The sequence below is a fragment of the Cricetulus griseus genome, chromosome 5 (assembly GCF_003668045.3).
Source record: "Cricetulus griseus strain 17A/GY chromosome 5, alternate assembly CriGri-PICRH-1.0, whole genome shotgun sequence".
In the NCBI taxonomy this organism is placed as follows: Eukaryota; Metazoa; Chordata; class Mammalia; order Rodentia; family Cricetidae; genus Cricetulus; species Cricetulus griseus.
Window position 1 is genome coordinate 30,420,813 of NC_048598.1, and position 26,139 is coordinate 30,446,951.

At 40.6% G+C, this 26,139-nt stretch overlaps 1 long non-coding RNA gene across 9 annotated transcripts in view; it reads left to right on the top strand.

The window, feature by feature from the left end:
• The window catches only part of LOC103159771, a 257,263-nt gene that overhangs the window by 28,280 nt on the left and 202,844 nt on the right, over positions 1-26,139 (top strand). For all 9 annotated transcript variants that reach the window (XR_003485663.2, XR_003485660.2, XR_004770089.1 and 6 more), the window contains one exon: positions 12,849-12,964. This is a non-coding gene — a long non-coding RNA (uncharacterized LOC103159771). The remainder of the gene's footprint in view (positions 1-12,848; positions 12,965-26,139) is intronic.

The window sequence follows — 26,139 nt, forward strand, 5'->3', positions numbered from 1 at the left end:
ACAACTCTTAAAAATGGAATATTTGGGGAATAATTCTTAGGGAGAATTGGCTCTTTGACAGTCACCACAAAGACTATGTGTACCCATCAGAATGGAAATGATTAATACCAGATAAATTCAATTCAGTGACATGCTCATATGATTATGCAAGATTCACAATAAGCAAGAACTTTTTCTTTTATGAATTGGTACAGGTACCTCACAATTGATACATCGGTACTGGGTATTACCACTGAAGTTTCAAAAGTGATTGCTTATTATATTTATTTTAATCTAGTCAACATTATTAATCTCAAAAACTAAAAAAAAAATCATTTCTGTTATTTTTCTCCCTCTTCTATCCTTTTCCTGTGTCAATATTTTAAAAGATTCAGTGACAACTAGAACAATAATTAATCTGTTTAAATCTTTCTGGACCAAAAGTGGCCATACCTCCTGCATGTACAAATGAAGTTCCCAGGCTTAGTGAAGAGGGAGCAAAATCGTGTTTGAATTTCAAGCCTCCGGCGGAAGTCTCTGAGGAGTTCCGCTCCTGACTAGAAGCCCACATATGATCTTCCAGGCATGGCCACAGACAATTGTGTGGTTTTTAACCAGCAGGCCTTCAGGAAAAGCTGCCTTCCCCAACCTGACTGGGGGCACACCAAAGACATTTTAGTTTCTGGAGGGTTACTATCGAGGACTCCACTCTTCCTCCAACCCCTCCTTTCATGTCACACACTCACACCCTTATCCGGGAACTTTCTTGCCACCCGAGGCTCAGATTAGGATTTAGGGCTAGTTCCTACTTCTATGTAGTAATCTCTTTACAGGGCCAGGGAGGGACTCTTAAAGGTGGGTTTCCCCTCTGACTTGGAACCCAGTCCGTGTTGATTCTTAGCTCTTTCTTCTCCCACTCCCTTGGGCTCCTTTTCATCAGTGGTGAAACGGAACCCATGCCCATGAGGATCCATCTGTCCCTCAGAGGTGTGTCCCTCCATGCTACATGAGGAAGTTATTGCTTTCCCCACTTTCAGCCTCCTCTTCGTCCATCCTGCCAGGGGTTTGGCTTCTTTACAGACGACTGTGACACCAGCACTCAGTGCTCCTGACAGCTGAACTCCCTGTGGTTCCAGAGTGACCGTTTGGTTGAGTGATCTTAGGTAAACTGTAAGTTTTCTGGGCTTCCATTTTACTGACATTTAGAACTCTAAACACTTGTCCCATGAAGTCGTTGTGACAATAGTATACAACGCTGGTGAAACATATCCTACCCAGCGGGCTGCACCTCAGTTCTCGACACTAAGATGCTAATCAGATACAAAACAGGAAACACGGATATGTGGCCACTTCTCTTGTGCTGTCTAAGCAGATGTCAGGCATGTTTTAAGGCAAAGGACTTTAAGTGTAAATGTTGCCCGAGGCAGTTAATGACTTGTTAACATCCAATTACTTTCTTTGCTACTGTTTTCCGATTAATTGTGGAAGGGAAAGTTTGTCTGTCTACCTGGTAAGATTGTTCTATTCTTCTGATACTTCTTGCCAGCTCCCCTTTCCTGTGAGAGCTGATGTTTATTTTGTATGATGAGCCAAGGACACACTAATCTTCCTGCAGTGTCTCGGTGACGTTGGCCTTGTTCTTTATCACCTGGATGAAGCTGATCATCAAAGCAAGCAGGAGCTACCAGAAATGTTTTTGTGAAGGGCCTAGAGAATTAGAGCACACCCCACAGAGGTTCCTAGGAGGTCTAGGGAGAGATTGACTCCAATTGCTCATACTCAGGCAGCTATCAGTTGATCCACCCTTTCCTGACCTTTTCTTCTTATTTCCTTCTCCAAATTTTTTCATAGTTCTGAGATAGCTTCCCAAACATATTTCCTTTACATAAGAACTTGATTCAGTGTCTGATTTTAAGTAACTTTAAAGATATATAATCTTATTTTACATTTTCTTTTTTAATTTTTTGAGATTATAGCATTATACAGACTGAGCCAGTTGCATTTATGTGTTTAGGAATTTACACACATGTGTAATATATGTGTAACAACAATTAAAGATAAAATAGTTTCCAAAAGATCCTCAAGGAATGGAAATCAACACAACAGTGTGATGTCACCACTTGAAAACAAAATTAATGCACTTTTTTGGTAAAAGAAAAAGAAAAACACAAACACAAATAAACCAAAAGTCAAATGTGTTCTAAGTGATGGTTGAATCACAGAGTCACACCCCACCCCCACTCAGATTGGTCTAATCAAGTGGGAAATAACAAGTAAAACACTGAAACACAAAGTGAGAAAACAAAATTGTAGGATGGAAATGGTAAGTTAGACGTTATTGTGAACTCTAGTCAAACATTTGACTAAAAGCTAGACAGCATGGCTCATGTCGGTAATTCTAGCGTTTGGGAGGCTGTGGCAGAAGATTGTCATGAGTTTGAGGCCAGCCTTGGATACAGAGTAAGGACATGCATTTTGTACAAGAGTTTGGTATGTGCAATGACATGGTATTTGTGCTGTGAAAGCTATAAGTGGAAATTCACATTCCAGATATTTTTGACTTCCGATTGACCGAAGGAATGGCTGTCAGTGAAATGGATGGCTGTGAGAGAATATATTGCCTTAGAAACAATCTGGATTTTATTTTTGGTAATTGAAAGATCAATTAGTTTTTGAGTGTCATATTTATTAATTTTAATATTATTAATTTTATTAATCGCATCAAACCCATTCTGATTCAATAACGGATATTTAAAAAACCTAGAGAATGAAAATCTGTACAAATATAATAGTTAACTTTGCTTTGAGGGGGTGGAGGTGATAGATGCACCCTACTCCAGGTTCATCAGGTGCTTAAAGATGCAAGGTGCATCCCTGAGGAAGCATGCTATTTACCCAGTTAACCAACCAATGTCTCCCTTCCTATTGTATCTATTCCTTAATTTATACTTACACTCGTTATTCTTGTGCAAATAAGTGTCTTAATTGATGAACCTGATGTCAAAGTCCCTTTTTATACAGTCATCTCCAAGCACAAACATTGTTTTGTTTTAGGATGGTTGAAACAAACCAAAAGCTTATCTTCTCAAACTGCAAGGGAAAACTGAGTTTCCTCAAGCACTCTAGGGAGGGGATGCTGCTCTTGGTGTATTCTGTTTTTAACTAGACTTTTCTAGGTGATCCTTGATGGTGGGTTCATATTGCATGGTCTGCAGCTGTAAGACCACACACACACACACACACACACACACACACACACACACACACACACACACACCTTCAACATGTCAGGATTTTCCTTCCTTCCCTCCCTCCCTCCTTCCTTCTTTCTTTCCTCCCTTTACCTCTTTCCTGATGTACTCCTTCTGTATATCTTTATTTTTTCCCTTACAGCTTTTTTCCCCAGCAAAATCTTTTAAGCAGTATAAAAATTACAATGTGGTTACATCCCGATTTTCAAGTGAATGATTACAATGAATATACATTAAATAACATGTTTCTCATTTCCTTTTCATGATTAAACATTCAGTGTATTACAGGTGAATAATGAAATTTTTTCTAAGGATCCATATACATCATGTCTAAGCAACTTGCTATAGATTAACAAAGTGTAAGCAAGCCAGGTATTTTTCTCAGCCAGTTCTTTTACTGGCAGGCTGCAATTTTTTGGTTACAAAGAAAGGATGAATCATCTTATTATTTATCTCAAAAGGTAATCTTATTAAAAAAATCTTAAAAGAACCATAAATCTAAGCTTTTATATATGGAAAAACAATCAGTCATTTCTACTTTAAATCCTTTTGGTGCATAGTCACTCATCAACAGTTTTTTTTTATTATTAAATTATATCAGGAAGCTGAGGGCAGAAACGGGTATAAGAAATTAATCATCGCCTTTGATTACCAATCCATCCTAACAAAAAAGGCAAATTAGCTAGTAATGTCCGTGCTTCCTTTGTTTTTGGTCCCTGACCTCAACAACTCCCTTGCTCAACTATCAAAAGTGTGCCTTTCTAAACTTTAAATTGTTCCCCAAGATTTTCTATATCAAAGCCATCAACATAAACATCTTAATCTAACTTTACTAACAACATACATGCCTAAATTCATTCTAAGGGTGGTGGTTGTTAATCTGCTCCAGCAGCAATACTTGGAAAAGTCAATCACTACTATCGTACGTGCCAGTGATACTGCTTGGTGAGTGCCTAAAAACCCCCTGAGAGTTTTCATACAGCTCATGGATTCTGAAAGACATGGTGATCCCAAAGGCAATAAGCAGAGCCGTGCTCAATAACAGCATGAGGTCCTTAGGACATGTAGTCCTCAGGGCTCTGCCTCTCCAGGCTCTCTTGGCATGGTTTTGCTGACTACCAAGCCATGTCCTATGAGTTCAGAAACTACTTGCTGTTCCTCTCATATGGCCCCTGGTGATGGTCAGAATTATGAAATCATTAAATCATGCAGCAGAGTTTTAAAGAATGCCTTCTCTCAAAGAGATAATAGTCTAGGTCGGGGGAGCTAAAATACATCTAAGAAATTAACAGACACAGCATGAGTTTGAGCTAATTTAGATACCTGTTGACCATCTATTGACATGGTTTAGCTGTTGTTAGGGAAAGTGTAACAACTGTGATCCTGAGTACTACATTATAGTAACTCAACCAATTATGGGGACCAGAACAGTTACTATTATTGAATGATATTCTTTAAAAATAATTTTTCAATCATATGATAGAATTTAAAGGTATCATAAATGCTGCCCTCTTTTCATTCTTCCTTTTCTTCTATACCACAGCAAGGAAAACCCCATCCCTAAACTTCACAAAAATGCCTGTGGAATAATCCAGTAGCATGTGTAAGATTAGTGACCCAACCCTGTGTTTCATGGGTATGTTTCTAGACTACCCATTGAAGTAAGTTCTATATCTAGACAAGTGTGTGGCTTCCTATCCCAAGGCTGCTCTGGGGAGAGAGAGCATGAATCCTGAGGAAGGTAATCACTGAGGCATGGATTAGATATGGATGATGGACTGAGAGAGTATAGGAAAATGAGGACGCCATCTTACTCATCTGGAAGTCTTCCCACTGGCCCCTGGCTCTCTCAAGTATAGCTCTTGTTGAGTGAATGATCCTTCTACCAGTGAACACGTGAGTTCTGAAGAAGGTCAGTGAATCATGGTGGTCACCCTTGTGGATTGGATGCTATTTGTTCAGTATATCATATTAATAAGCTCAGGAAGATGGCTATTGAGAGACCCTTGTTGACTGAGTGATGGGGAAAGATCTTTAAAGTACAATTTCATGGGATGTCAGGGGAATTTTCAAGAGTCATGTGGGAGATAGGTTATGATGACTAGGTTGGGGAGATTTGCTGATTATCAGTTTCTAAGTGGTGCATCTTGGGAAATGACATAAGGGCAGTTTGATATCAGAATATTATATTCCTTAGTCAATTTGGTGCAGGGCTATTTTTACAAAGAATCTGGATTTTTTTTCATTTCTCTTTATGCTCAGAAGAGATCTTAGGTTATATTCTACTAGGTAATTTTCTGTACATTGAGAGAGTACACAGTGGTGGTTATGCTTGAGAGGTAGAGCGGGGAAGAATGCTCTAAAACCTGGCTTCTACCATTGCCTGGCAGGGAGCAGATCATGTGTCTCCATTTCCTCATCTACGTGATAGAGATGTTAAAAGTATCTATCTCAGAGTGTCAGAAGGATCAAATGAGTTAAAAGTTAAAATGACCCACAGTCACTACTCAGTAATTGCTTCCCACGAAAATGGTGTACACTCAGCTGGAGAGCCTAGCAATGCAAACACGTGGACCTTGCTATTAAGACAGGCATGGGATCTATCTAGCTGTGCTTTTTGCTTGATGTATGATCTGCTATTTAACCATTACATTTACACTTATAAATTTGCAAATTGTGATCATAGTGTCACTTTACTTCATATTTTTTTCTGAGAAATAAAAAGTGTGTGATGCCTCATGCATTGTCTGGCATGGAATAAATTCTCTTTCTCCATTTCTACTTACATCTTTCATGATTGACCCTGTCTCAAAAAGAAAATAAAAAACCTATGTCTGAAAGGAGTGTTAATGGCCAATAAATACATTTAAAAAATTCAACATTAAAAGAAATGCAAGCGATAACTACATTGAGTTTCCATTTCATTCCAATCATAATGGCTGCCATCAAAACAAATAATGGCAAGGAGGTAGAGTGGGGAAATCCTTATACATTGTTGCTAAGGATTGGTGCAGCTACAATGAGACCTTATGGAAGTTCTTTAGAAAATCAAATAGAATCTATATATACCAATCTTGATTATGATTACCCAAAGCAGTCAATCAAAGGCTGCACAGTACAGAGCTACCTGTACACCTGTGTTTATCATGGAACTATTCATAACCAAGTTATAGAATCAGTGTAAGTGCCCATCAGTATCTGTATAAAGAAAAACTGAAACCTCGTATCCTTCAAAATAATGACCCTAATCTAGTTATTTAGACATTTGGGGGACATACCATCCTCAGCTGCCCTCCCCTTCCACTTTTTTAGCTTCCAGAGCAGTAGCAGAAGTCAAACCCCAGAGAGATTCTTGGAAAGAGGAAGAACAAAGCAGACATAATGTACACCTTCTCTGTGTGAGTGCACAGGCATGTGTGTGTGTGTGTGTGTGTGTGTGTGTGTGTGTGTGTGTGTGGTGTGGTGTGTTTGTATATATGTGCTATGTTGTGTGTATATGTGTGTCTGTGTGTGCAGAGACCAGAGGTTGACATCAGGCATCTTGTTTTTTGAGACAGAGTTTCCCATTGAATCTGGAGCTCTCTGTTGACAATGAACAGATTGACTGGACAGTGATCTCCAGGGTTCTATCTATCTGAATATCCAATTCTGGGATTATAAATATGCCTGGTTGACCACACTGGCTTTTTCATGTGGTTTTGGGTATGGAAACCAGTCTTCATGCCTGTCTAGCTTGCATTTACCAACTCAGTTATCTCCGCAGTGCTTATGTGCACAGTTCATCTTGTTCTAGCTTCCAGCTGACTATTTTATTTGCTACATGAGGGAAAAATGAAAATGAAGGATACTCAGTTAAAGAAAGTGAAGATCATAGTGTCACTCCAAGCCCATGGCCTCTGCGGCTGGCATAGAATATACCCTCATGAAGATGGTCCCACTGCCAATCCTGGGACAGTAGAAGGTTACAAAATTGTTTCTGTTGCTGGTGTAAAGCCAGCCTGGCTATTCTTTCCACCTTAAAGCTATGGTGACAGGGGTGAGCCATATTCATTTCCTGCTAAGCATAAGCAGCACTCTGCTCCTGGTAGCCCAGAGCCTGGGAATATGAGGTGTTAGAAGCAGCCCCATTCCCACTCCTGGGGGACCAGAAAGAAGCTGGCTTAGAACTACTTTGAAACAGTCAAACTTTTTAGTTCTTAGGAAACTTTCACAATTGTGGGACAGAAGGTCACTCAGTAGAAAAAAAATTACAGGAGTAGTTATCTGTGTACGTGTCTGAGTCTATCCAGCATGTTGATGCCATGCATTCCTAGGTCACTGTCTCATGCTTAATAATGATTGTTGGGTACTACTCACACTACTTGTGGGTAGTGGGTGAGAGATGTCAGGGATGAGAAAGCTGCTTGCTATTTTTATCCATTGTACAGCCTGCAGGGGAAAAAGTAGAGATTCTCTTTATCCCCACCACATGCCCTATGTGGTCCATACGGTCTTGCTCAAATGTTTAATTTGGAATTTAGGAGATTGGGTCCTGGGGATGCACTAACAGGGATATGAGAAGAGGCTGAGGGAAAGCTGTTTCAGAGGGATATTGCTAGACTCTAGCAGCTAGAGTCAACGGAAGGAAAAAAGTGGTTAGGGCAAGTGTAGAAAAGAGATTCATAGATAGTAACAACCCTCCCCCCCCAGAGAGAAAGGAAGATCCTAGGGAGAAGGAAGTGGATGCTGACAGGTCAGGTGGTGGGAATCTGGTTCAGAAAGCTCAGAGAGAAGATGGGCTGAGACCCTATGCAAGTCCTTCTCCATCACAGGGAAAGAGGAAGCATGGGAGCAAACAAGGGAGCAGCTCAGTGCAGGCTCCTGCTCCTGTTGCTTCTTAATGCTGGCCCTTTTTGGTCCATCTCCCATTCATGGCTCATGAGTCTTCTGTGTAAGACATGGAGTGCAGCCTGGTACACAGAACTGAGTAGGCTACAAACTCTAGGAGAGTCACAAGAAGTGGGATGAAGAGCAAGGAAAGCAGCCAAGGGGCAGGAAGAAAGGAGTAAAGACTCACAGCGATAGGCACATATGGTCATTTTTCTTTTGTATTATAGTTTTTGGTGTCTGTTGTTCAATAAGATTTTTAATGACATAATTATATATCATGATGCTTATACCTTTTAGAATGTATAATTCAGTAAGTTTTAGCATATTGATGAAGTGCTATCTTTGTCACCACTCTGATTATAGAACATTTGACCCCCAGCAGGAACTCCCATACCCATTAATAGTCATTCACTGCTCTCACCCAATCTAGAGACCACACATCTGCTCTCCATTCCCATGGGTTTGTCTGTTCTGGATGTTTTGTATGAGTACAAACAATAACGTCTGTTCTTCTATGAATGGCTTCCTTTACCTAGTAGAGTTTTCTAGGTTCCTGTAGTGTGCACCAGCACTTTACTCCCTCTACGTCTCTTTCCTCAAAGTTTTAGCTCTGAGTCAAGTCAAATCACAAAATTCACTACAGAGTTTCCCTAGGGAATCTACCAGACAAATCAAATGTGGTGATTCTTTAAGGAGGAGGCTTTTATTTATTTATTTTTTACACTCCAAAATTGTTCTGGTCCATTCTGTGGATGCTGCTAAGCTGTTGATCTCACAGCATCCCTGGTTTCAAAATTGTAGAATTTTGAGATTATTATGGGGATTAGAAGAGAGAGTGAGAACAGGATAAATTCAAATTCAACAAAGCTAGATAGCCTGACTCTTGGAAACAAAGCAAATTCCCTAAAGACTTTGGTTAACCTCCACAGATCTGGGAAGGTCAATATCAGCATTTTTCTCTACTCCATTCATTGCTTCTGTGGAGAGGCAAACATTTGTGGTTCCTATACTGTCATCTGGAAGATGGCTCTTTCTTGATATTCCAAAGTTCCTTTGCCCCTGATTATAGAAGAAAACTTAGAAAGGGCACAAACATTCATGGAAATGAAATAAAATATGTCACATAAAAGTTTATTACTGTCAGGCAGTGGTGACACACACTTTTAATCCCAGAACTCAGGAGGCAGAGGCAGGCAGATCTTGGGGAGTTCAAGGCCAGCCTAGTCTACAAAGTGAGTTCCAGAACAGGTAGGGCTGTTACACAGAGAAACCCTGTCTCAAAAAAAAATGTTTCTCACCACTTGGAATATCACCCTCTTTTATGCCGTTTCCATATAATTTGCTGATGTTTTTCTCATCTAGGGCAGCTAAGCTACTTCCAACATAATAATAAAAATAATATTGTCTTGAATATCCCTGCAAAGACTTTATGTTTCTGGTTAGTTGAGATGAATTGCTTAAAGTCTTTTTATAATTCTAAGGTTTAAAGTTTATATTAAATATTTGCACCTTAAACAAGGGTAATTACTAAGTTCGAAACAGAAGTATCTAAACATATCTTCTCTAGTTTTATAACAAAAAGAAAATATGTAGAACTATATGTTAGATATGTAAAAGTATACAAATTACAAGATTGCTGAATCTTCAAAAAGTGAGTACTGGTGTGGCAATCATGCCCATCAAGGTCAGGATGATGTGGAAGACACTGGTGATGGGGCGACACTGTACTGTGCTTTGTATCCCAAGTGGACCTCAAAGTCATGACACCCCCATCTCAGCCTCCTGTGCTGTGGATAACAGTCAGGTGCCACCATGCTGGATTAACCAGACTGTATTCTGTGAATAACTGTCATATGTCTAATATTGGGGTTGTTCCTATGAAGACCAGATTACTAAAATCAGATTCTTCTGAGATTTTCAGTTCTCCCATCTTCTGTTCTGTAGCTGTGGTCTAGAGTACAATGTTTAAATGTTCAGCAGCTCAAGTTCCTCATTCCTAAAATTAAGAACATCAGTATGTACTTCCCAGGATTGTGACAAGTGTAAAATGAGTTGAGCAGGTAGTAGAATGCCTGTAACACAGTAAAATCCTAATACATTTCAGTTCTTCTCCTTTTTTCTATTTGCCTCCTACATGATATAGACACACTTTCCTCAAGATTTAGCCAAAGGTAAGGTAAGAGAACAAGGACTCCAACAAATAGGGACCATGCACAGTTAAATAGAGTGATGGGAAGTAGAAAAGAAAACCACAGCTTAGCTTTCTCTGCTGTATTTTCATCTCATATGAAAAATTATTCACTTGTCAGTCATGTATGCAATATTTAGTGTATCTAAACCAATAGTATATGTCAAGATCCATGGAGCTGTGTTCAATTTTATAAATTTGATAATTGTTCCTAAGAGACAGCTATTATGTTTTATTTGATTTGGAATAAACATGGAAATTATCTTGCTCTGTATTACACTATTCTGTTTTCTGTATAACACAATACCTGAAGATGGGTACTTATCAATTGAAAGGCTCCATTTAGCTCATAGTTTGGAGGCTGAAAGTTCAGTTTCATGTAGCCACTTCTGTTTGGGTTTTGATGAGGATTCTCTTGGCTACAATACGTGTCAGAGGATGGGAAGGGAACAGCAGTACGTGGAAGAGTGTGAGTGCACAGGGTGGCCTTGCTTGCTCTCTTGAGTCTCTATAAAGCTACATCAGTCTCTTTGGAGGGACATGCCCAGGGGTCTAATCAGTTTCAATAGCCCCCCCCCTTGTAAAGTTCCCACTGTTCTGTAAACCCCCATCACTGTTCAACTGGGAATTGAGTTTCTAGCTCATGAATCCTGACTTTAGCAATATCCAAGTCATAGCATGGATTCTTTTCAAAGTGCCCTGTGTCTTTCCTGCATCTAATTTAATTCTATAGCTTCCTCCAGGGTCAGTACAATGGTGCCAATGTTCTACTAACTTTTAGTACCTTTTATTGACCAATTATTACACAGAAGTAATAGTCTTGAAACTATTATTGATCTCTGTCTTCTATTACTCACCTTGATTTTTAAGGCACTGGCACCAATAAATACACAAATGTTTTTAAGATTATATGCATGTTAATGTAGTCATTATTTATACTAGTCACTAAATGTCAGGATAAGAGTGATATAAAATGAGCATCATTTTCCAAAGAGATGTCCTTTGAGGCAGGGGACCACAAGGGAAGAAAAGGTTGAGCATTTTGTGAGCACTATCCCTCTAAGAGGCTAGGGCATGTACTTCTTCCTCTCCTAGGATAAAGAAAGTTTGCAGCTAGAGGGAAGAGACTTGCAACAAAGAGGAAACTCTGTTAAAGCCAGAGATGTACCTCAGAAAAGTCTGGGACAAAAATCTGAGAATATGAGCAAGGGTTGTTTTAGGATTATGGTATTTTCTTTCTGTGTAAGTATTTGGAAACTAAACCTTATGTAATTCAAGAAGGGTGGAAAGACAGCACACCTTAAAAGAACAAAGGAGTGAGGGAACCGGGTTAGAAAAGGGTAAGGTGTGGAAAGATGTTAAGAAATTAAGATACACAGGGTAAGGCCATTAAGGGACCAGCACAATGGGAAAGCACAAAGAATGGATGTATGAAGTTAAGATAATGGGAAGCTCATGGAGCAGGAACAATAGATGGAGACCCTAACAACAAAGAGTAAAGGAATGGGATGGTTTAGGATATAGGAGAGGTTAAGTTCTGTAAGTGAACGAAAACTATGAGACAAAGAGATACAGTGGCTGACAAAGAAAGTGGGCCTTTGACTATTGGACAGTTGTGAGTCTCCAGACAGTTGTGAGTTTCCTTGTTCATTTATCGAAGTATGGCAAAGAGCTACCAATGGGAGGCAGCTGAGGATACCTGGTCTTGACCCCTATTACAGTTCTTTGGGGATCTTTGTCTTATCTAAGGAAAGGAATATTTTCCTCCTGTGTTCTGTAGCATAGATCTTCTGCCTTTGGTCCAACCGTTCTGTGCAGCAGGTACTTGTGGGAGTGCGAGAGAATATCTTGTGAGAAAATTGTATGTAATTTATAGATAGACACTTAATACCTGAGGATAATTCACACACACAAACACACACACACACACACACACGCACATAGACACGCACGCACGCGCACACACACACACGCACTTGGCAGGTGCATTATGAAGAGCTGCAAGATAACTTTTTGTTTTTTGTTTTTTGGTTTTTTTTGGTTTGTTTTTGTTTTTGTTTCTCAAGACAGGATTTCTCTGTGCAGCCCTGGATGTGGAACTCACGCTGTAGACCAGGATGGCCTCAGACTCACAGAGATTTGCCTGTCTCTGTCTCCAGAGTGCTAGGATTAAAGGCATTCGCCACCACCGCCCACCTTCATTGAGTTCTCTCTTTTCTTCTCACTTTTACACAAAAAAATGATGAGAAAACTTAATAATTTTCTAATTGATTTGTTTCCATCTTAACTACACTAGGAAGATTATGTGTTCTAATGTCATTTACTATGTTGATTATCATGTATGTACTCCTAGTAATAGAATAATATGAAAATAGAATATTTCCTCTCCTGAAATTTGTGTCTCTTTATGCAGTGGAGCTTGAGGGCTGGAAAAAGGCTGTGGTAGTAAAGGGAGAAGATATTCAACAAGGGGTGGTCTCATTACTCCTGTATTATGATAAAGTCTGAGTTAAAATATCTCTGCTCTGGCAAATTTGTAAACAGTGGCTTCTACTTTGCAGCCCATAGGGCCTTGTGTTTGGATGAGGTCTCCACACGAAGAACATATGCAGTGACTCCAACCAGGAGCAGAAAATGGAAATGCTGAAGTGATAGCAGCCATGACCCCTCCTTGTTGGTAAGACATGTGTCCTTGAATTGTAGCATCTACTGCAAAGTTCCACAGTGTTTCCTAGTTAATTAAGAGAAAGCAGAGTCCGTATGTGTTTGTGGATCTATAGTGTTTATCTCCTCTTGTTCCCTTTGGTTCCCAGTGCTTTTAGTGTTAACTGAGCTGGTTGTGGCTGTGTGAGTGTTCATTTAAATGAGGTGAAGTCTTTTGCAAAGAAACTTAGCTTAGAGCATGGCACACAGGGACACTCAAGTTTGGTGCCTGTGGAGAGGGCTGAAGGCACGGATGTGCTGGGACTTTTGTGTTCTCAGCTGGCCTCCCCCACTCTGAAGCTTCAGCTGAGCAGTGTGGCCTGACTGTCACAGATTTGTTTTCAGTGGCATTTTGGTACTTGTTGCTGGCTCACAGTTTCTACGGGGGAAGTGTCATGCTAAAGTCTGGAGGGGCAGCAGACTGTGCCCCCCTTTGACACTATTACTCATTTCTTGAGTGGAGAATGTCATCTAGTGTCAACTTCCCCCATTTTTCAAAGTATTGGAGCTGGCTATGTCTTTGCTGTCAGTCAAGCAGAAAGCAGAGACTTCACAGACTCCAAGACAGGATGGGGGTGGGAGAGTGGCTTCCTTTTCCCTTTCTTTTCAGTATTTCTGCCTTAACATGAGTCCCTCAACCTGCTTGATCCCTTAAACAGCCCTGCAAACTTGTTTTGTCCCAGCTTCATGGTGAGAAACCTCTTATTTTAAATGTTTGAGAATCTCGCAGGGCCTTTGGGTCCCAGAAGAATGCATCAAACATAAAGACTTGTTGCTTTCAGTTTCTGCCCGTTACCCAGTGACACCAAGGCACAGGGTAAAACTTCTCAGTTTTGTTTTTATGTGTCACAAGGTCTCTGTGTCTTCCTCCTCGAATTTTCATGCATGAGAACGTATTCCATCTGCATTTTATTTGATCTTCTATGTTAACTGTGTGTTCTGGTTAGATTGGGAGGGACCTCTGATGAGCTTTCCATTTTCTTTCTGTGTGGGGAGGCATTCCTCATCATAGACTCGGGTTCCCTAGGGCCCACGATGTCAGGTAGCAAATGTCCTCTTGGCCTGCAGCTGTGAGGTTACAGTTAAATGGAACAAGGATGTTTCCAGGATTTTTGTTTTGTTTTGTTTTTCTCTCTTTTTTCCTTTTTCTTCTGCTCATCACTTACTAATACATGTATGTACTATTGAGTATTTGCATGTACCAACACTGTGCAGTGCTACAAGCTAAGTCCTCTCATATGCCTGCAAACACCAGCTTTCCTTTTGTTGTGTGGCATATCTTGGGTCTAGGGTGCTGAAGAACACATTTTTGGGACAGGCTGTCTAGGACAAAGAAGAATTAATTCATTATTTGAAAAATAAAAAGCCTGGAAAGAGATTCTGCTGACTTCCTGTATTGTGCTCAGAAGTTTGCCTAGGCTTTGGGGCTCATTTTTATGCTGTCTGGGATGAGTAGGCCTGCTCAGCACGACATGCTCAAAAAACAATGACCGGCCACAGTCTACCCATTTCTACTCGGGGACCACTGCCTTCATCTTCCCGGTGTCAGAGAACGGAACTGAGAGGCAGAGTTGTTGCATGGTGCCTAAGACTGACAGCCTCAGTCCCACTTGGTACCTACTCAGAGGGGATTTGCACATGATGTCATGTCTTCCTCCAAGCTTTGCTCAGCTCTTCTTCTCTAATAGCACTATTTCAAATTGAAAACTGCACCCTTCCAACTCCCAATCCCCCTGACTCTGCTCCTCTACAGGGCTTACCTTTTATACATATTTACTGTTTGTGTAGGAATGTGTTCTGTTCATTTCCCTGACCCTTTTGGGTTACAAATTCCACAAAGGCAAAGACTTTAAAAATATCTTGATTGTTGCATCCTAAATGCCAATGAATTATCCGGCAAAGAATAGATGCTTGATAAGTAAGTATCATTGGTTGAACAAACATATGTGCCCATAACAATACTTATTTTTACAATTAAAGTCAAGGTGCTCTGATGTTCTGAAATAGATTATGGTGACTGCTTTTAGGTTTTTCAGTCTGAGCCCAATTCCTTATGGTATCTTCACCATCCTGGTCACCTAATTCTGCTCAGGGGTTTTCAAGGGATGTTTCCTATGTACTTACAAAAAAATTCCCATTCTTGTCAGAAAGCAGGAGGCCTTAGTTGGCAGAGCTGGGCTCATGTGACATGGAGACCTCTGCCTTCCTCATGATATGCAGATTTAGACTAGCCCAGGCAGGTGTCATCTCCATTCTTTTTCCCAGAGCATTACCTAAGCTTTCAGTGCTGTTTACATTACAGTTCCATGTACAACAGTGGCAGGGATGTCTTGATTGTTTTTACCCCTCAGTTTTGTCACTCAGCCTCCGTGTGTGAATCCCTAAACAGTGTGTATCCTTGCTGTTGGAATCTGAGTGGTAAGCATAGATATGGCAGTCTGTAGGAAACAGTGTCCAGTACAGGGTTCTCACAGGAGCTGGTAAGCCTAATGGTCTCTAGGCTGTAGTCCAGATTTAATTTTCCTGAGAGTTTGTGAGTACCCCTGAGAGAAGTCAATAGGCAACAGAGATCCCAACTGAGAAACAAGAGTCATCACAGCTGACCAATGAGATTGAGTGAGTGTTTTGTGTTTTCTGTTTCCTCGTATCACCCTCCCATAGCTTGTAAGAGTCAGGCAAAGAGAGATTCTGCAGTCTGAAGGACCCCTCAGCTGTTCTAAACTGAAGAGGGCAGGGGAGGGCATATAAAGAGCATGGGGGGGTACAACAGCACTGGGGGGACATACACACAGCGCTCAGCACATGACTAGAGTAAGCCAAGCACAGGTAAGGACTGACTCTGGCTCAGCAACAGATTCCACACTCAAGTGGAAAGACTGTCTCCGAGCTGGGCATGGTGGCTCATGTCTGTAAATTCTAGCCGAAACAGAAGGCTCAGAAGAGAGAGAGGCAGGTAAAGGCTTTCAAAGTGCTGTTTGACTCATTGATGGAATGATGTGGATGTAGTTTGAAAAGAATTAGCTTGATGCCATGAACTCTTGGCACTTGGACAGTATGTTGGAGTAGGGATTCTAGTTACAAAAGCTGAGATTTGGGGTTACAGAATTGTAGGGTAGAGGCTACCTCTTGGCTTCAGTGAACTATCTGAGTATTAGCCCTGTGAAGCAGGGTCATTGTTTAACAATCCTGTTGTTTTTGTCCCTCACTCCCCTCTCTCATCCCTCCTCTTGATGAAACCCTTTCTTTTCAGCAAGCAATTCACATCTGATTTTTATATGTGACTCATTGAATTTAATTAAGGTTTTTTGTCCCTGTGTGGGTGGAAGGTTGTTTACGGGAACATGGGCAACATATCAGTGTCTACCCCATTAGAAAATGACATTTCTTCAACCAGCAACTATAAACTGCCAAGATAAACACATCTGCAGTGAGTTAATAAGGGTAATGTTTTTGTTATGCCCAGAAGACAGCCAAAACACCTAACTATATATTAAAATATACAAATATTTCTGTCCAATACTTGTATATTTTAATAAAACATTTGTAAGAATTGAAAGTATGAAAACATTAAGACACAATAATATTGGCCTATGAAATTGTGAGTGCATTCAACCCTTCTCTCTCCACAAGAAATCTACATTTTCTTTAATTATGTCTGTTTCTTATCAGAAAAAAAACACAATCCAAGGAGAAAGCAAAATGACAAAGCTATTAAAAGGTCAATTTTTTTGAAAAAATTAAATTATTTCATTTTCACTCAAACAATTGTATCAAACAGCCAAGATTACCATAGTATTAGTGGACTGAGATGTGAGTGGGTTGAGTGCTGATGTATTTGGGTCTCAAATCACCCAATAAATACATTCTAATTGTCCCAGCAGGCTGACTCTCTGTCCCTGTTTCACCATGGCATTAGTGTGTGTAAAATTGTTATTCTGTAATAACTCAGATTAAAACAAAGCATCATGTCACTCAGACAGGATGATTATTGCTAAAGATTAAGTTTGCTAAGATTAAAGATCAAAGCTTTACTTCTCTCTGCACTCTGTCAGCAAAGACAGAGGGTAGAGGCTACCTCTTGGCTTCAGTGAAAACTAGCAGCTTTTCCAATGGTCGCACAGATGGCTCTGGTGAAACTGAATGGGTCACAAAAGGGAGAGGGTTGTTATAAGTGGCAAGGGTTAGTTAATTGAGGTTGGAGGGAGAAAAAGGACACTACAGGAATAAAGCAAACAGAATGCATTGTACCCACGCAAGGAATTGTCCAAGAACAAACCTAATAAAAAATAAAACTATAAGATGTTGTATGTGTTTTCATTTTATTTGGAATCACTTATAGGTGCACATCGTATCTACGAGGAGGATAAAATAAAAAGAAGTTTGAAAAACTAAGCAAAACCCCTCTGTTTTTTGCTGCAAAATAGGAGGTTTTAGAATTGCAGCTACAGAATTCTGTAATTCAATCCAATACACAGCTTCTAGGGCAGAGGTCTCAACCTGTGTGTTGTAAACTTTGGAGTCGGAACGGCCCTCCTACAGGGGTCACCTAAGACCACTGCAAAACACAGATATTTACATAGAAATTCATAACAGTAGCAAAATTACAGTTATGAAGTAGCAGCCAAAATAATTTTATGATTGGGGTGGGGGAGTCACCACAATGTGAGAAACCGGGTTAAACAGACTGAGAAACACGGCTGGGGGGTGGGGGAGATTGCTACTTCTGGGAGTGGCCACATGGTGGTGCAGTGACACTTCACAAAAACGGCTCAGCCTCTTAGGAAGCAAAAAAAAAAAAAAAAAAAGATTAGATCCTTACAGGGAGGGCTTCACCAACTCCAGGGGACCTCCAGAAAGAGAGGAACCGGCCCCATGTGCCTCTGGCTTCCAGAACAGACACGGTGGTTCTAACATTTGTGTTAAAAATGTGCTTGGACTTCTCCCAGAGAAGATGCATGAGACTTTCCCTTGTGGTCTTTTGCATGGACGAGACACCAATCTTTGTAACGTTGTAGCTACTTGGCTTTCTTCTGATTACAGTGATGGATTACATTATGAACCCCCTAGTTTGCTGGGTGCCTCTGCACTCTTCATTCCTTTGGCTTGAACTGGATTCCCTTGAATTGGCCTGATTGACCCTGCCTCTACCCAATCTAAATTCTCCTTTCAGCTGAGTTATGCGTCGTGACGGTAATCCATGGATCATTCAGCTCCTCGCAGCTAGGGGTTCACCCTCAATTTCTGAATATCATTGGCAAACTTCACACCACTGAGTTGAAGGTGGCTTTCTCAGTCTTTGTCTGTGTCTCTGCCTTGCTTTGCTGACTGTATCTCTCCTGGCACCTTTCTTAACAATTTTTTGACATTTATTGTTTTTTAATATGTGAGCATTTGGGTGTGAGTATTGCCACAGCACACGTGTGAAGTCAAAGGACAGCTTTGAGGAGTCCATTCCTTTTTGTTTCATTTTTGAGGTTATAATTTAATTACCTCTCTCCCTTCCCTCACCTCCCTCCAAACTCTCCCCCATAATCCTCCCGGCTTTGCTTCAAATTCATAGCCTTTTTTCATTAACTGTTATTGCATGCATGTATGTATATGTATGTACATATATATTCCTAAAAAGAACCTGTTCGGTTTGTACAATACTATTTGTATGCTTTCAGGATTGACCGTTAGGCACTGGACAACCAATTGGAGAGCTCTTCCCTGAGGAAGACTTCTCTTGTCTTCCTTCCACCATGTGGGTTCCAGGGATCAAACTCAAGCCATCAATCAGGCTTAGCTACAAGGGCCCTTTCCCACAAAGCCATCTTGCTGGCCCTCTCACTTGTCTTTAGTCATCCATTTCCAGTTTTTATGAGTTTTTCTATTTTCTCGGTCTATTAACTACTAATATACCCCAGAGTTCTTTACCTCAAAGTTTTTGTTTATCTTTGCATACTCCACACAGAGAATCCCATCATTAATATTGTTTGGAGACAATTGGTACAAGCAGGAGACAGTGCACAGAGAATAACCAGGTAGAAAGTTTAAATTTACTCAAACACTTTAAGTCATCCCAGACTAGAGTGCTAAGTTTGTAATATTGTTTCCCAAATGTCACTTGCTTGGTTTAATGTCTTCTCGTCACTTCTTACCTCATTCTTTACCAGTTCTTCTTGTTTTACACCACTGTCTAATGACACTCAGATGTCTGTTGGCCCTCATGCCTTTTTCACTGTTTTGGTCTCTGGTTTTAATTATTTTGTGCCCTTTGTCTCAAATTCTCTCCCAAATGTTCTTTGTCTTGAAGTTTTTAACCCACCTCTCAATCTTCTCATCACATGGCATCTCTTCTAAGTATTTCCTTCAGTTTTTATGTGGTCTGACTGCTGTCTTTTTCCACATTCACTGGACCATGTGCTATCTATCTTCTTGTGGGGCTTCCTATATGTAATAGAGTGAGATGCCTGTAACTGGAGGTTTCTCTCTTGCCCACATTTCCTGAATAACCACTTTGAGGCTTAGTATTAATTATAATTGGCCAGTGGCACAGGCATATTATTGACTAGCTCTCACATTTAAATTAGCCCATTTCTATTAATCTGTGTGTCGTCACATGGCCATGGCTTACCAGTAATGCTCTGGCATCTTACTCCTCCAGCAGCTTATGGCATCTCCATGGTGTCTCCCTGACTCTGTCTTCATTCTCTCTGTATCTCTGTTTGGATTTCCCACCTAGCTATATCCTGCCTGGTTATTTGTCCAAATTAGCTTCTTTATTAACTAATGGTAATGAAATATAGTTACAGCATACAGAGGGTCATCCTACATCAAATGCTCACATGTGTGTTCCCTAATAGGCAAGTGTCCCTTCAAAGAGGGAGTCATATCTATTCATTTTCTAATGTACACCCTGTTCCTGGCACACGACTTCGTGCATAATGGATGTTTAACAAAATTTTGTTATATAGAATTTGACATGTTGGAGGCTCAGAGTCCTTCTGCTATGTGAAGTCTACTCTAATTCTGAAAAAACTAAGATTTTAGCCAAAACTGGCTTCCTGAAAAAGAGGAGTTCACGGGGTTTGGATTAGTAGAAAGAAATTGGGTATAATTAGAAAGAATTGGGATAAGCAACATGAAAAGACTCCTGTGGAGGACAGGGAAGAAACAAAGCTAAGCAAACTTCAAGTTTCCAAGCAGATTGGTGGAGAGTTGGGTTGGCGCCCAGCTTGTTAGAAGCTTCTGGTGAGGGACTGGTGGACATAGGGCCCTCTTCCTAGGCAGAGGGCAGCTGTGGAGATGCTTGAATAGAGAAATGGCATTTCTGTAGTGCAAGAAGACTGATGAGGCACAGGGAGCAAAGAGAACGGAAGTAGGAAAGACGGAACCAGTGAGGCCACAGGAAGGTAGGCTAGGTGGACAGGCATCAAGTGAGGAGTTCTCAGACCAGAATGGCAGCTTGGGGGGAAAACAGAAAGAGTTGATTTTTATTCTAGTGAAGCCTCCTGAGGGACTGTGATTCCATGTGATAATATCCAGAGAAAAGGTAGACTGTTTTGAGAAAACACAATAGGAAGTAGAGTTTGATTTTTAAAGTATGTGTGGATGGGAGTTGGGGTTACAAAGGGTGGGATGGCTTATAGATTTGACTTAGCATCTTTGAATTTGAGGTAGAGAGACAGAATATTTCATATTTAGTAGGTGTTCTTAAGGGTGGTACACATTTTAGTTGAACGAACGAATGAAATCTGGGTCGATCAGGCATCAAGACTACAGTACTAGCTTACAGGGTAAGGAAGTAAGGAGTAAGGCAGACTTAGGAGTTGTTAGCTCAGCATTGTGAAAGTTGGAAGAACATGTACTTCTCAAGGAAGAGAGAGATGCAAGGAGTGAATGGCAAGGGCTCAGAGGTGTGAAACTTGGATGGGTGGGAAGCACTTTTGTTTTGAAGCCACTGTGAGCCAATCAGCATTGAAGCTCAGCTAGGCACAGATCTGCTGCTTTGAATCTAAGTAGACACTTACTTACCTGCTTCTCAAACCTACGAATGCTATTTAAGATCATTTTTGTTTTAAATCCAGGACTGGAGAGATGACTTAGAGGTTAAAAGCATTGGCTGCTGTTCCAGAGGACCAGAGTTTGATTCCCAATATTCATAGGGTGGTTCACAACCATCAGTAACTCTGGCTCTAGGGAACCTGATGCTCCCTTCTGACCTCTGGGGCACCAGGCACACACATGGATGCAAAGACACACAGGCTAACAAGACAAAACTGTAGAAATCAGTCAATCCCCATCAAAATCCCAACACAATTCTTCACAGACCTTGAAAGAACAATTCTCAACTTTATATGGAGAAACAAAAGACCCAGGATAGCCAAAACAACCCTGTACAATAAAGGAACTTCTGGAGGCATCACCATCCCTGACTTCAAGCTCTATTACAGAGCTATAGTCCTGAAAACAGCTTGGTATTGGCACAAAAAATAGACAGGTAGACCAATGGATTAGAATTGAAAACCCTGATATTAACCCACACACATATCAACACCTGATTTTTGACAATCAAAATTTATATGCTGGAACAAAGAGAACATCTTCAACAAATGGTGCTGGCATAACTGGTTGCAGACATGTAGAAGACTGCAGTTAGACCCAAGCCTTGCACAAAACTTAAGTCAAAATGGATCAAAGATCTCAACATAAATCCAGCTACACTGAACCTATTAGAAGACAAAGTGGAAAATACCCTTGAATTTATTGGTACAGGAGATCGCTTCCTGAACATTACACCAGTAGCACAGACACTGAGGTCAACAATTGATAAATGGGACCTCCTGAAACTGAGAAGCTTCTGTAAAGCAAAGGAGACAGTCAGCAAGACAAAACGGCAGCCCACAGACTGGGAAAAGATATTTACCAACCCCACATCTGACAGAGGGCTGATCTCCAAAATATACAATGAACTCAAGAAGCTAGTCCCCCAAACACCAAACAACCCAATTAAAAAGTGGGGTACAGAACTAAATAGACAATTCTCAATAGAGGAATGTAAAATGGCTGAAAGACACATCAGAAAGTGTTCAACATCCTTAGCCATCAGGAAAATGCAAATAAAAACAACTCTGAGATACCATCTTACTCCTGTCAGAATGGCCAAAATCAAAAACACCAATGACAGTTCATGTTGGAGAGGATATGGAGAAAGGGGAACACTTCTCCACTGCTGGTGGGAGTGCCAACTTGTACAGCAACTTTGGAAATCAGTATGGCGACTCCAAAAAAATGGGAATCAGTCTACCACAAGATCCAGCAGTTCCACTCTTAGGCATATACCCAAAAGAAGCACATTCATACAACAAAGGACATCTGTTCAACGATGTTCATAGCAGCACTATTTGTAATAGCCAGAAACTGGAAGCAGCCTAGATGCTCCTCAACTGAAGAATGGATAGAGAAAATGTGGTACATTTACACAATGGAGTACTACTCAGCGGGGAATGGAATCTTGAAATTTGCAGGAAAATGGATGGATCTAGAAGAAACCATTCTGAGCGAGATAACCCAATCGCAAAAAGACAAACATGGTATGTACTCACTCATATGTGGATTTTAGACATAGAGTAAGGATTACCAGCCTACAATCCACACTGCCAAAGAAGCTAATAAACAAGGAGGTCCCTAAGAGAGATACATGGTCCCCTGGAGAAGGGGAGAGGTTCAAGATCTGCTGAGCAAATTGAGAGCAAGGGAAGAGGGGGGAGGGAGCTAGGAGAATGAGAAGGGGAGAAGGGTTGCTGAGGACATGAGGGAGCAGAAAGTATGAGTCAGGGGAAGATTACACGATAACAAGAATGGAGATATCATAATAGAGGGAGACATTTTTGGTTTACAGAGAAATCAGGTGCTAGGGAAATGTCTGGAGATCTACAAAGATGACACCAGCTAACTATCTCAGCCACGGAGGGGAGGCTACCTTAAATGCCCTCCCCTGATTATGAGATTGATGACTGACTTATATGCCTTCACCCAGAAGCTGGTGGAAGTAGAAGCAGACACCCATAACTAATCCGAACTGAACTGGAACCCAGATGCAGAGAATGACCAGTGAAGAGCACAGAGGTCCAGACCAGGCTGGTGAAACCCATAGAAACAGCTGACATGAACATCCGGGAACTCTTGCTCCCCAGTCTGATAGCTGGAATACCAGCATGGGACTGATCCAGACCCCAGGAACATGGGTTTCTGTGAGGAAACCTCAGAAATCTATGGGACTTCCTGTAGAAGCCCAGCATTTATCCCTAGCATAGGTATGAACTTTGGGAGCCCATTCCATATAGAAGAATACTCCTTGAGCCAAGACACACGGGGATGTGCCTAGGCCCTATTCCAAAGGATACGAAAGACTCTGATGACACCCTATGGAAGGCCTCACCATCCAGGGGTAGCAGAAAAGATATGTGACAGAAAGGTTTTAGTTGCGGGGGAGGGGGGTGTGGATAGGGGAGGACGAGTGGAAGAAGGGAACTGGGATTGTCATGTAAAACAATCCTGTTTCTAAATCAATTAAATAAGTTAGAAAAAATACATAAAAGAGGCACACATATAAAAGCACCCATACACATAAACAAATTAGAAAGTAAATGGCTAATCATGATAAATATTTTAACATAGGCTAAAAATACCTAGGATGTCTGAAAACTTCTATAGGTCAGAAAGACAAAACTAGAAGCTAGGGAGATAATTCAGTTGATAAAATAGTTGAGTAAAAAGTCCTGCCTCAAAGAGATGTGCCAGAGTTTGCTAACTCCCCATGGGAAGCCTTACCCTATCTGAGGAGTGGATGGGAGCTGGGGTGGGGGGAAGGAAGGGTGAGCAGGAGGAGGGGAGGGAGTGGGAACTGGGATTGGTACATAAAATGAGAAAAGATTATTTTATAATTAAAAAATTATGAAAACCAAAACAAACAACAGTGAAAAAATCAGTACATACCATAAGTACTCCTGTAAAAAGCTGGATGTAGTGGCATACAGGTACATAAATACTAGAGCTGAGAAGGCAGAGAGGGACAGAGCATCTCGAGGCTTGTTGTCCAGGCAGTCTAGTCTACTGGGGAACATCAGGCAAAATGAGAGCTCCTGTGTAAAATAAAACGTGAAGGGCTTGGAAAGACATTGGATGGTCTTAAATCGACTGCTGACCTCCACATGCCTGAATAGGCATGTGTACATGTACTAACACATGTGCACACATACACAGGAACATGTACACACTGGCAAAAACTAATCATGAAACATGCAAAAATATTCAACTTCACTTAGAAAATCTAAAATAATATGATCTTCATATTTAGCAAATTGGGCATTTTTACATTTAAAATCAGTGCTCATGCTGGGACTCTACAGCATAGTTGACAGAGTGCTTGTACATGTCTGAAACTCTGGGCGCAATCGCTAGCATCATGTAAAACCAGGCATGTTGCCATTTATCTGGCATACATGAGAAGTGGAGTCATGAGGATTAAGAGTTCAAAGCTAGCTTCAGCTACACATTGGGCTCAAGGCCAAAGTAGACTACATAAGACTGTTTAAAAAGGAAACAAAATTCATATAAACCTTCTAAGAATTTGACAGCACCATATTTGATTCAGTAAGTTCTTGCAAGTTAACTTAAATAGTTTCTTGGCACCAATATTTAATTACAAACATGTTTATCACAGTTTTACATATCAGCTATGCAAAGCAAGGCACACACCTGAGCTGAACTGAACAGTCATTTGTAACATTGCCACCTGTGTTGAACTGTGTTTGGCCGTCACCAAAGCTGTCGTAGTGGTGACTTATGCCTTGGGTTGTACTCTTGCACAGTTCATATTTTCATGGTTATTCCTGTAGTACAATCTATGGCATTTATCTCTCTTTGTTTACAATTGCACAACCCCCTCTTTCAAATTCTCAGTGTCATTCATTGTTGTGGAATCTCATTTGCTTGTAGGAGATTACCTGGTTTTCCCTCTGAGTTTCATACATAAATCTTTCATGGTTCCTCAAAGTATCTTGCTTTCCAGTTGACTTTGAATCAAGTATTGTTACACCCCTTTAAACTCTAAAGCAACAGTTAATAGTGGTTCCAAAAATGCATTGACTAATGATGTAAGTTGTCATAAATACATTCAATGTTTTCAAACCTTTTAAGGCTTCATTTTACATTGAAGATTAGGGAATTTGTTTAAAGTTACAAGTTGTAGAACTCAAACTCCAGTTATTTTGTTAAAGATTTTATTTTTAAATATTATGAGTCTATGTGTGTGTCTGTTTGTGGTTCTGTGCACATGAGTGAAGGTTTCATGGAGTCAAGAGGTTTCAGATTCCCATGGATCTGGAGTTACAGAAGTTGTGAACCAGTTGACATGGGTGCTGGGAATTTAACTTGGGTCCTCTGGTGGAGCAGTATTCTCTCTTAACCACTGAGCTATCTCCCCAATCCCATAATTCTAGTCTTTAAAAACTTTTAAGGCTTAGAAGATTTCTATAAATAGGAAAAGAATCCTTCCATGGCCATGGTCATCCATTGTAAATAAATTAGCAAACACTAGATTTAATTTTTTTTAGAGCCCCACTATATCACCTAGGCTGGCCTCAAAGTCTTGAGCCTCCCTGTATTTGCCCACTGAGTGCTGGGTTTGTGGGTATGCACCACCACAACTGGCTTTAGAATCTAGCTGGGAGATCAATTCTAAGCCATGCCCTTCTGATTCCTGGGAAGTGATCCTATGTACTGTGTATTTAGGCAGAGAGGCAGATAAATAGATATGATAGGCTTGAGAAAAATTACACAACAGAAAAATGATTAAAAATAATGTTGAACTGGTTTAACAGGACAGTCAGTCATTTTATTTCACTTCTTAACACACATAGAAAGAAATGGGTCACCACAATTATTAGTCATTGCCTGTTTGATCATGCCTTCCTCAATACTGCTAAGAACCTAGGAGTGAAATGAGAGAAGCTCAAATTCTTATTAAATTCTCAGGCTCAGTTTAATTTATACAAAGTTTCATGGGGCTTCTATTTTTTCACTCAGTTTGTTTTCTCCCCCTAAACCAATGCTGTAATTGAGTACATTGCTAAATTGTCTTTAAAGTATTAGCAAGATGGCTTC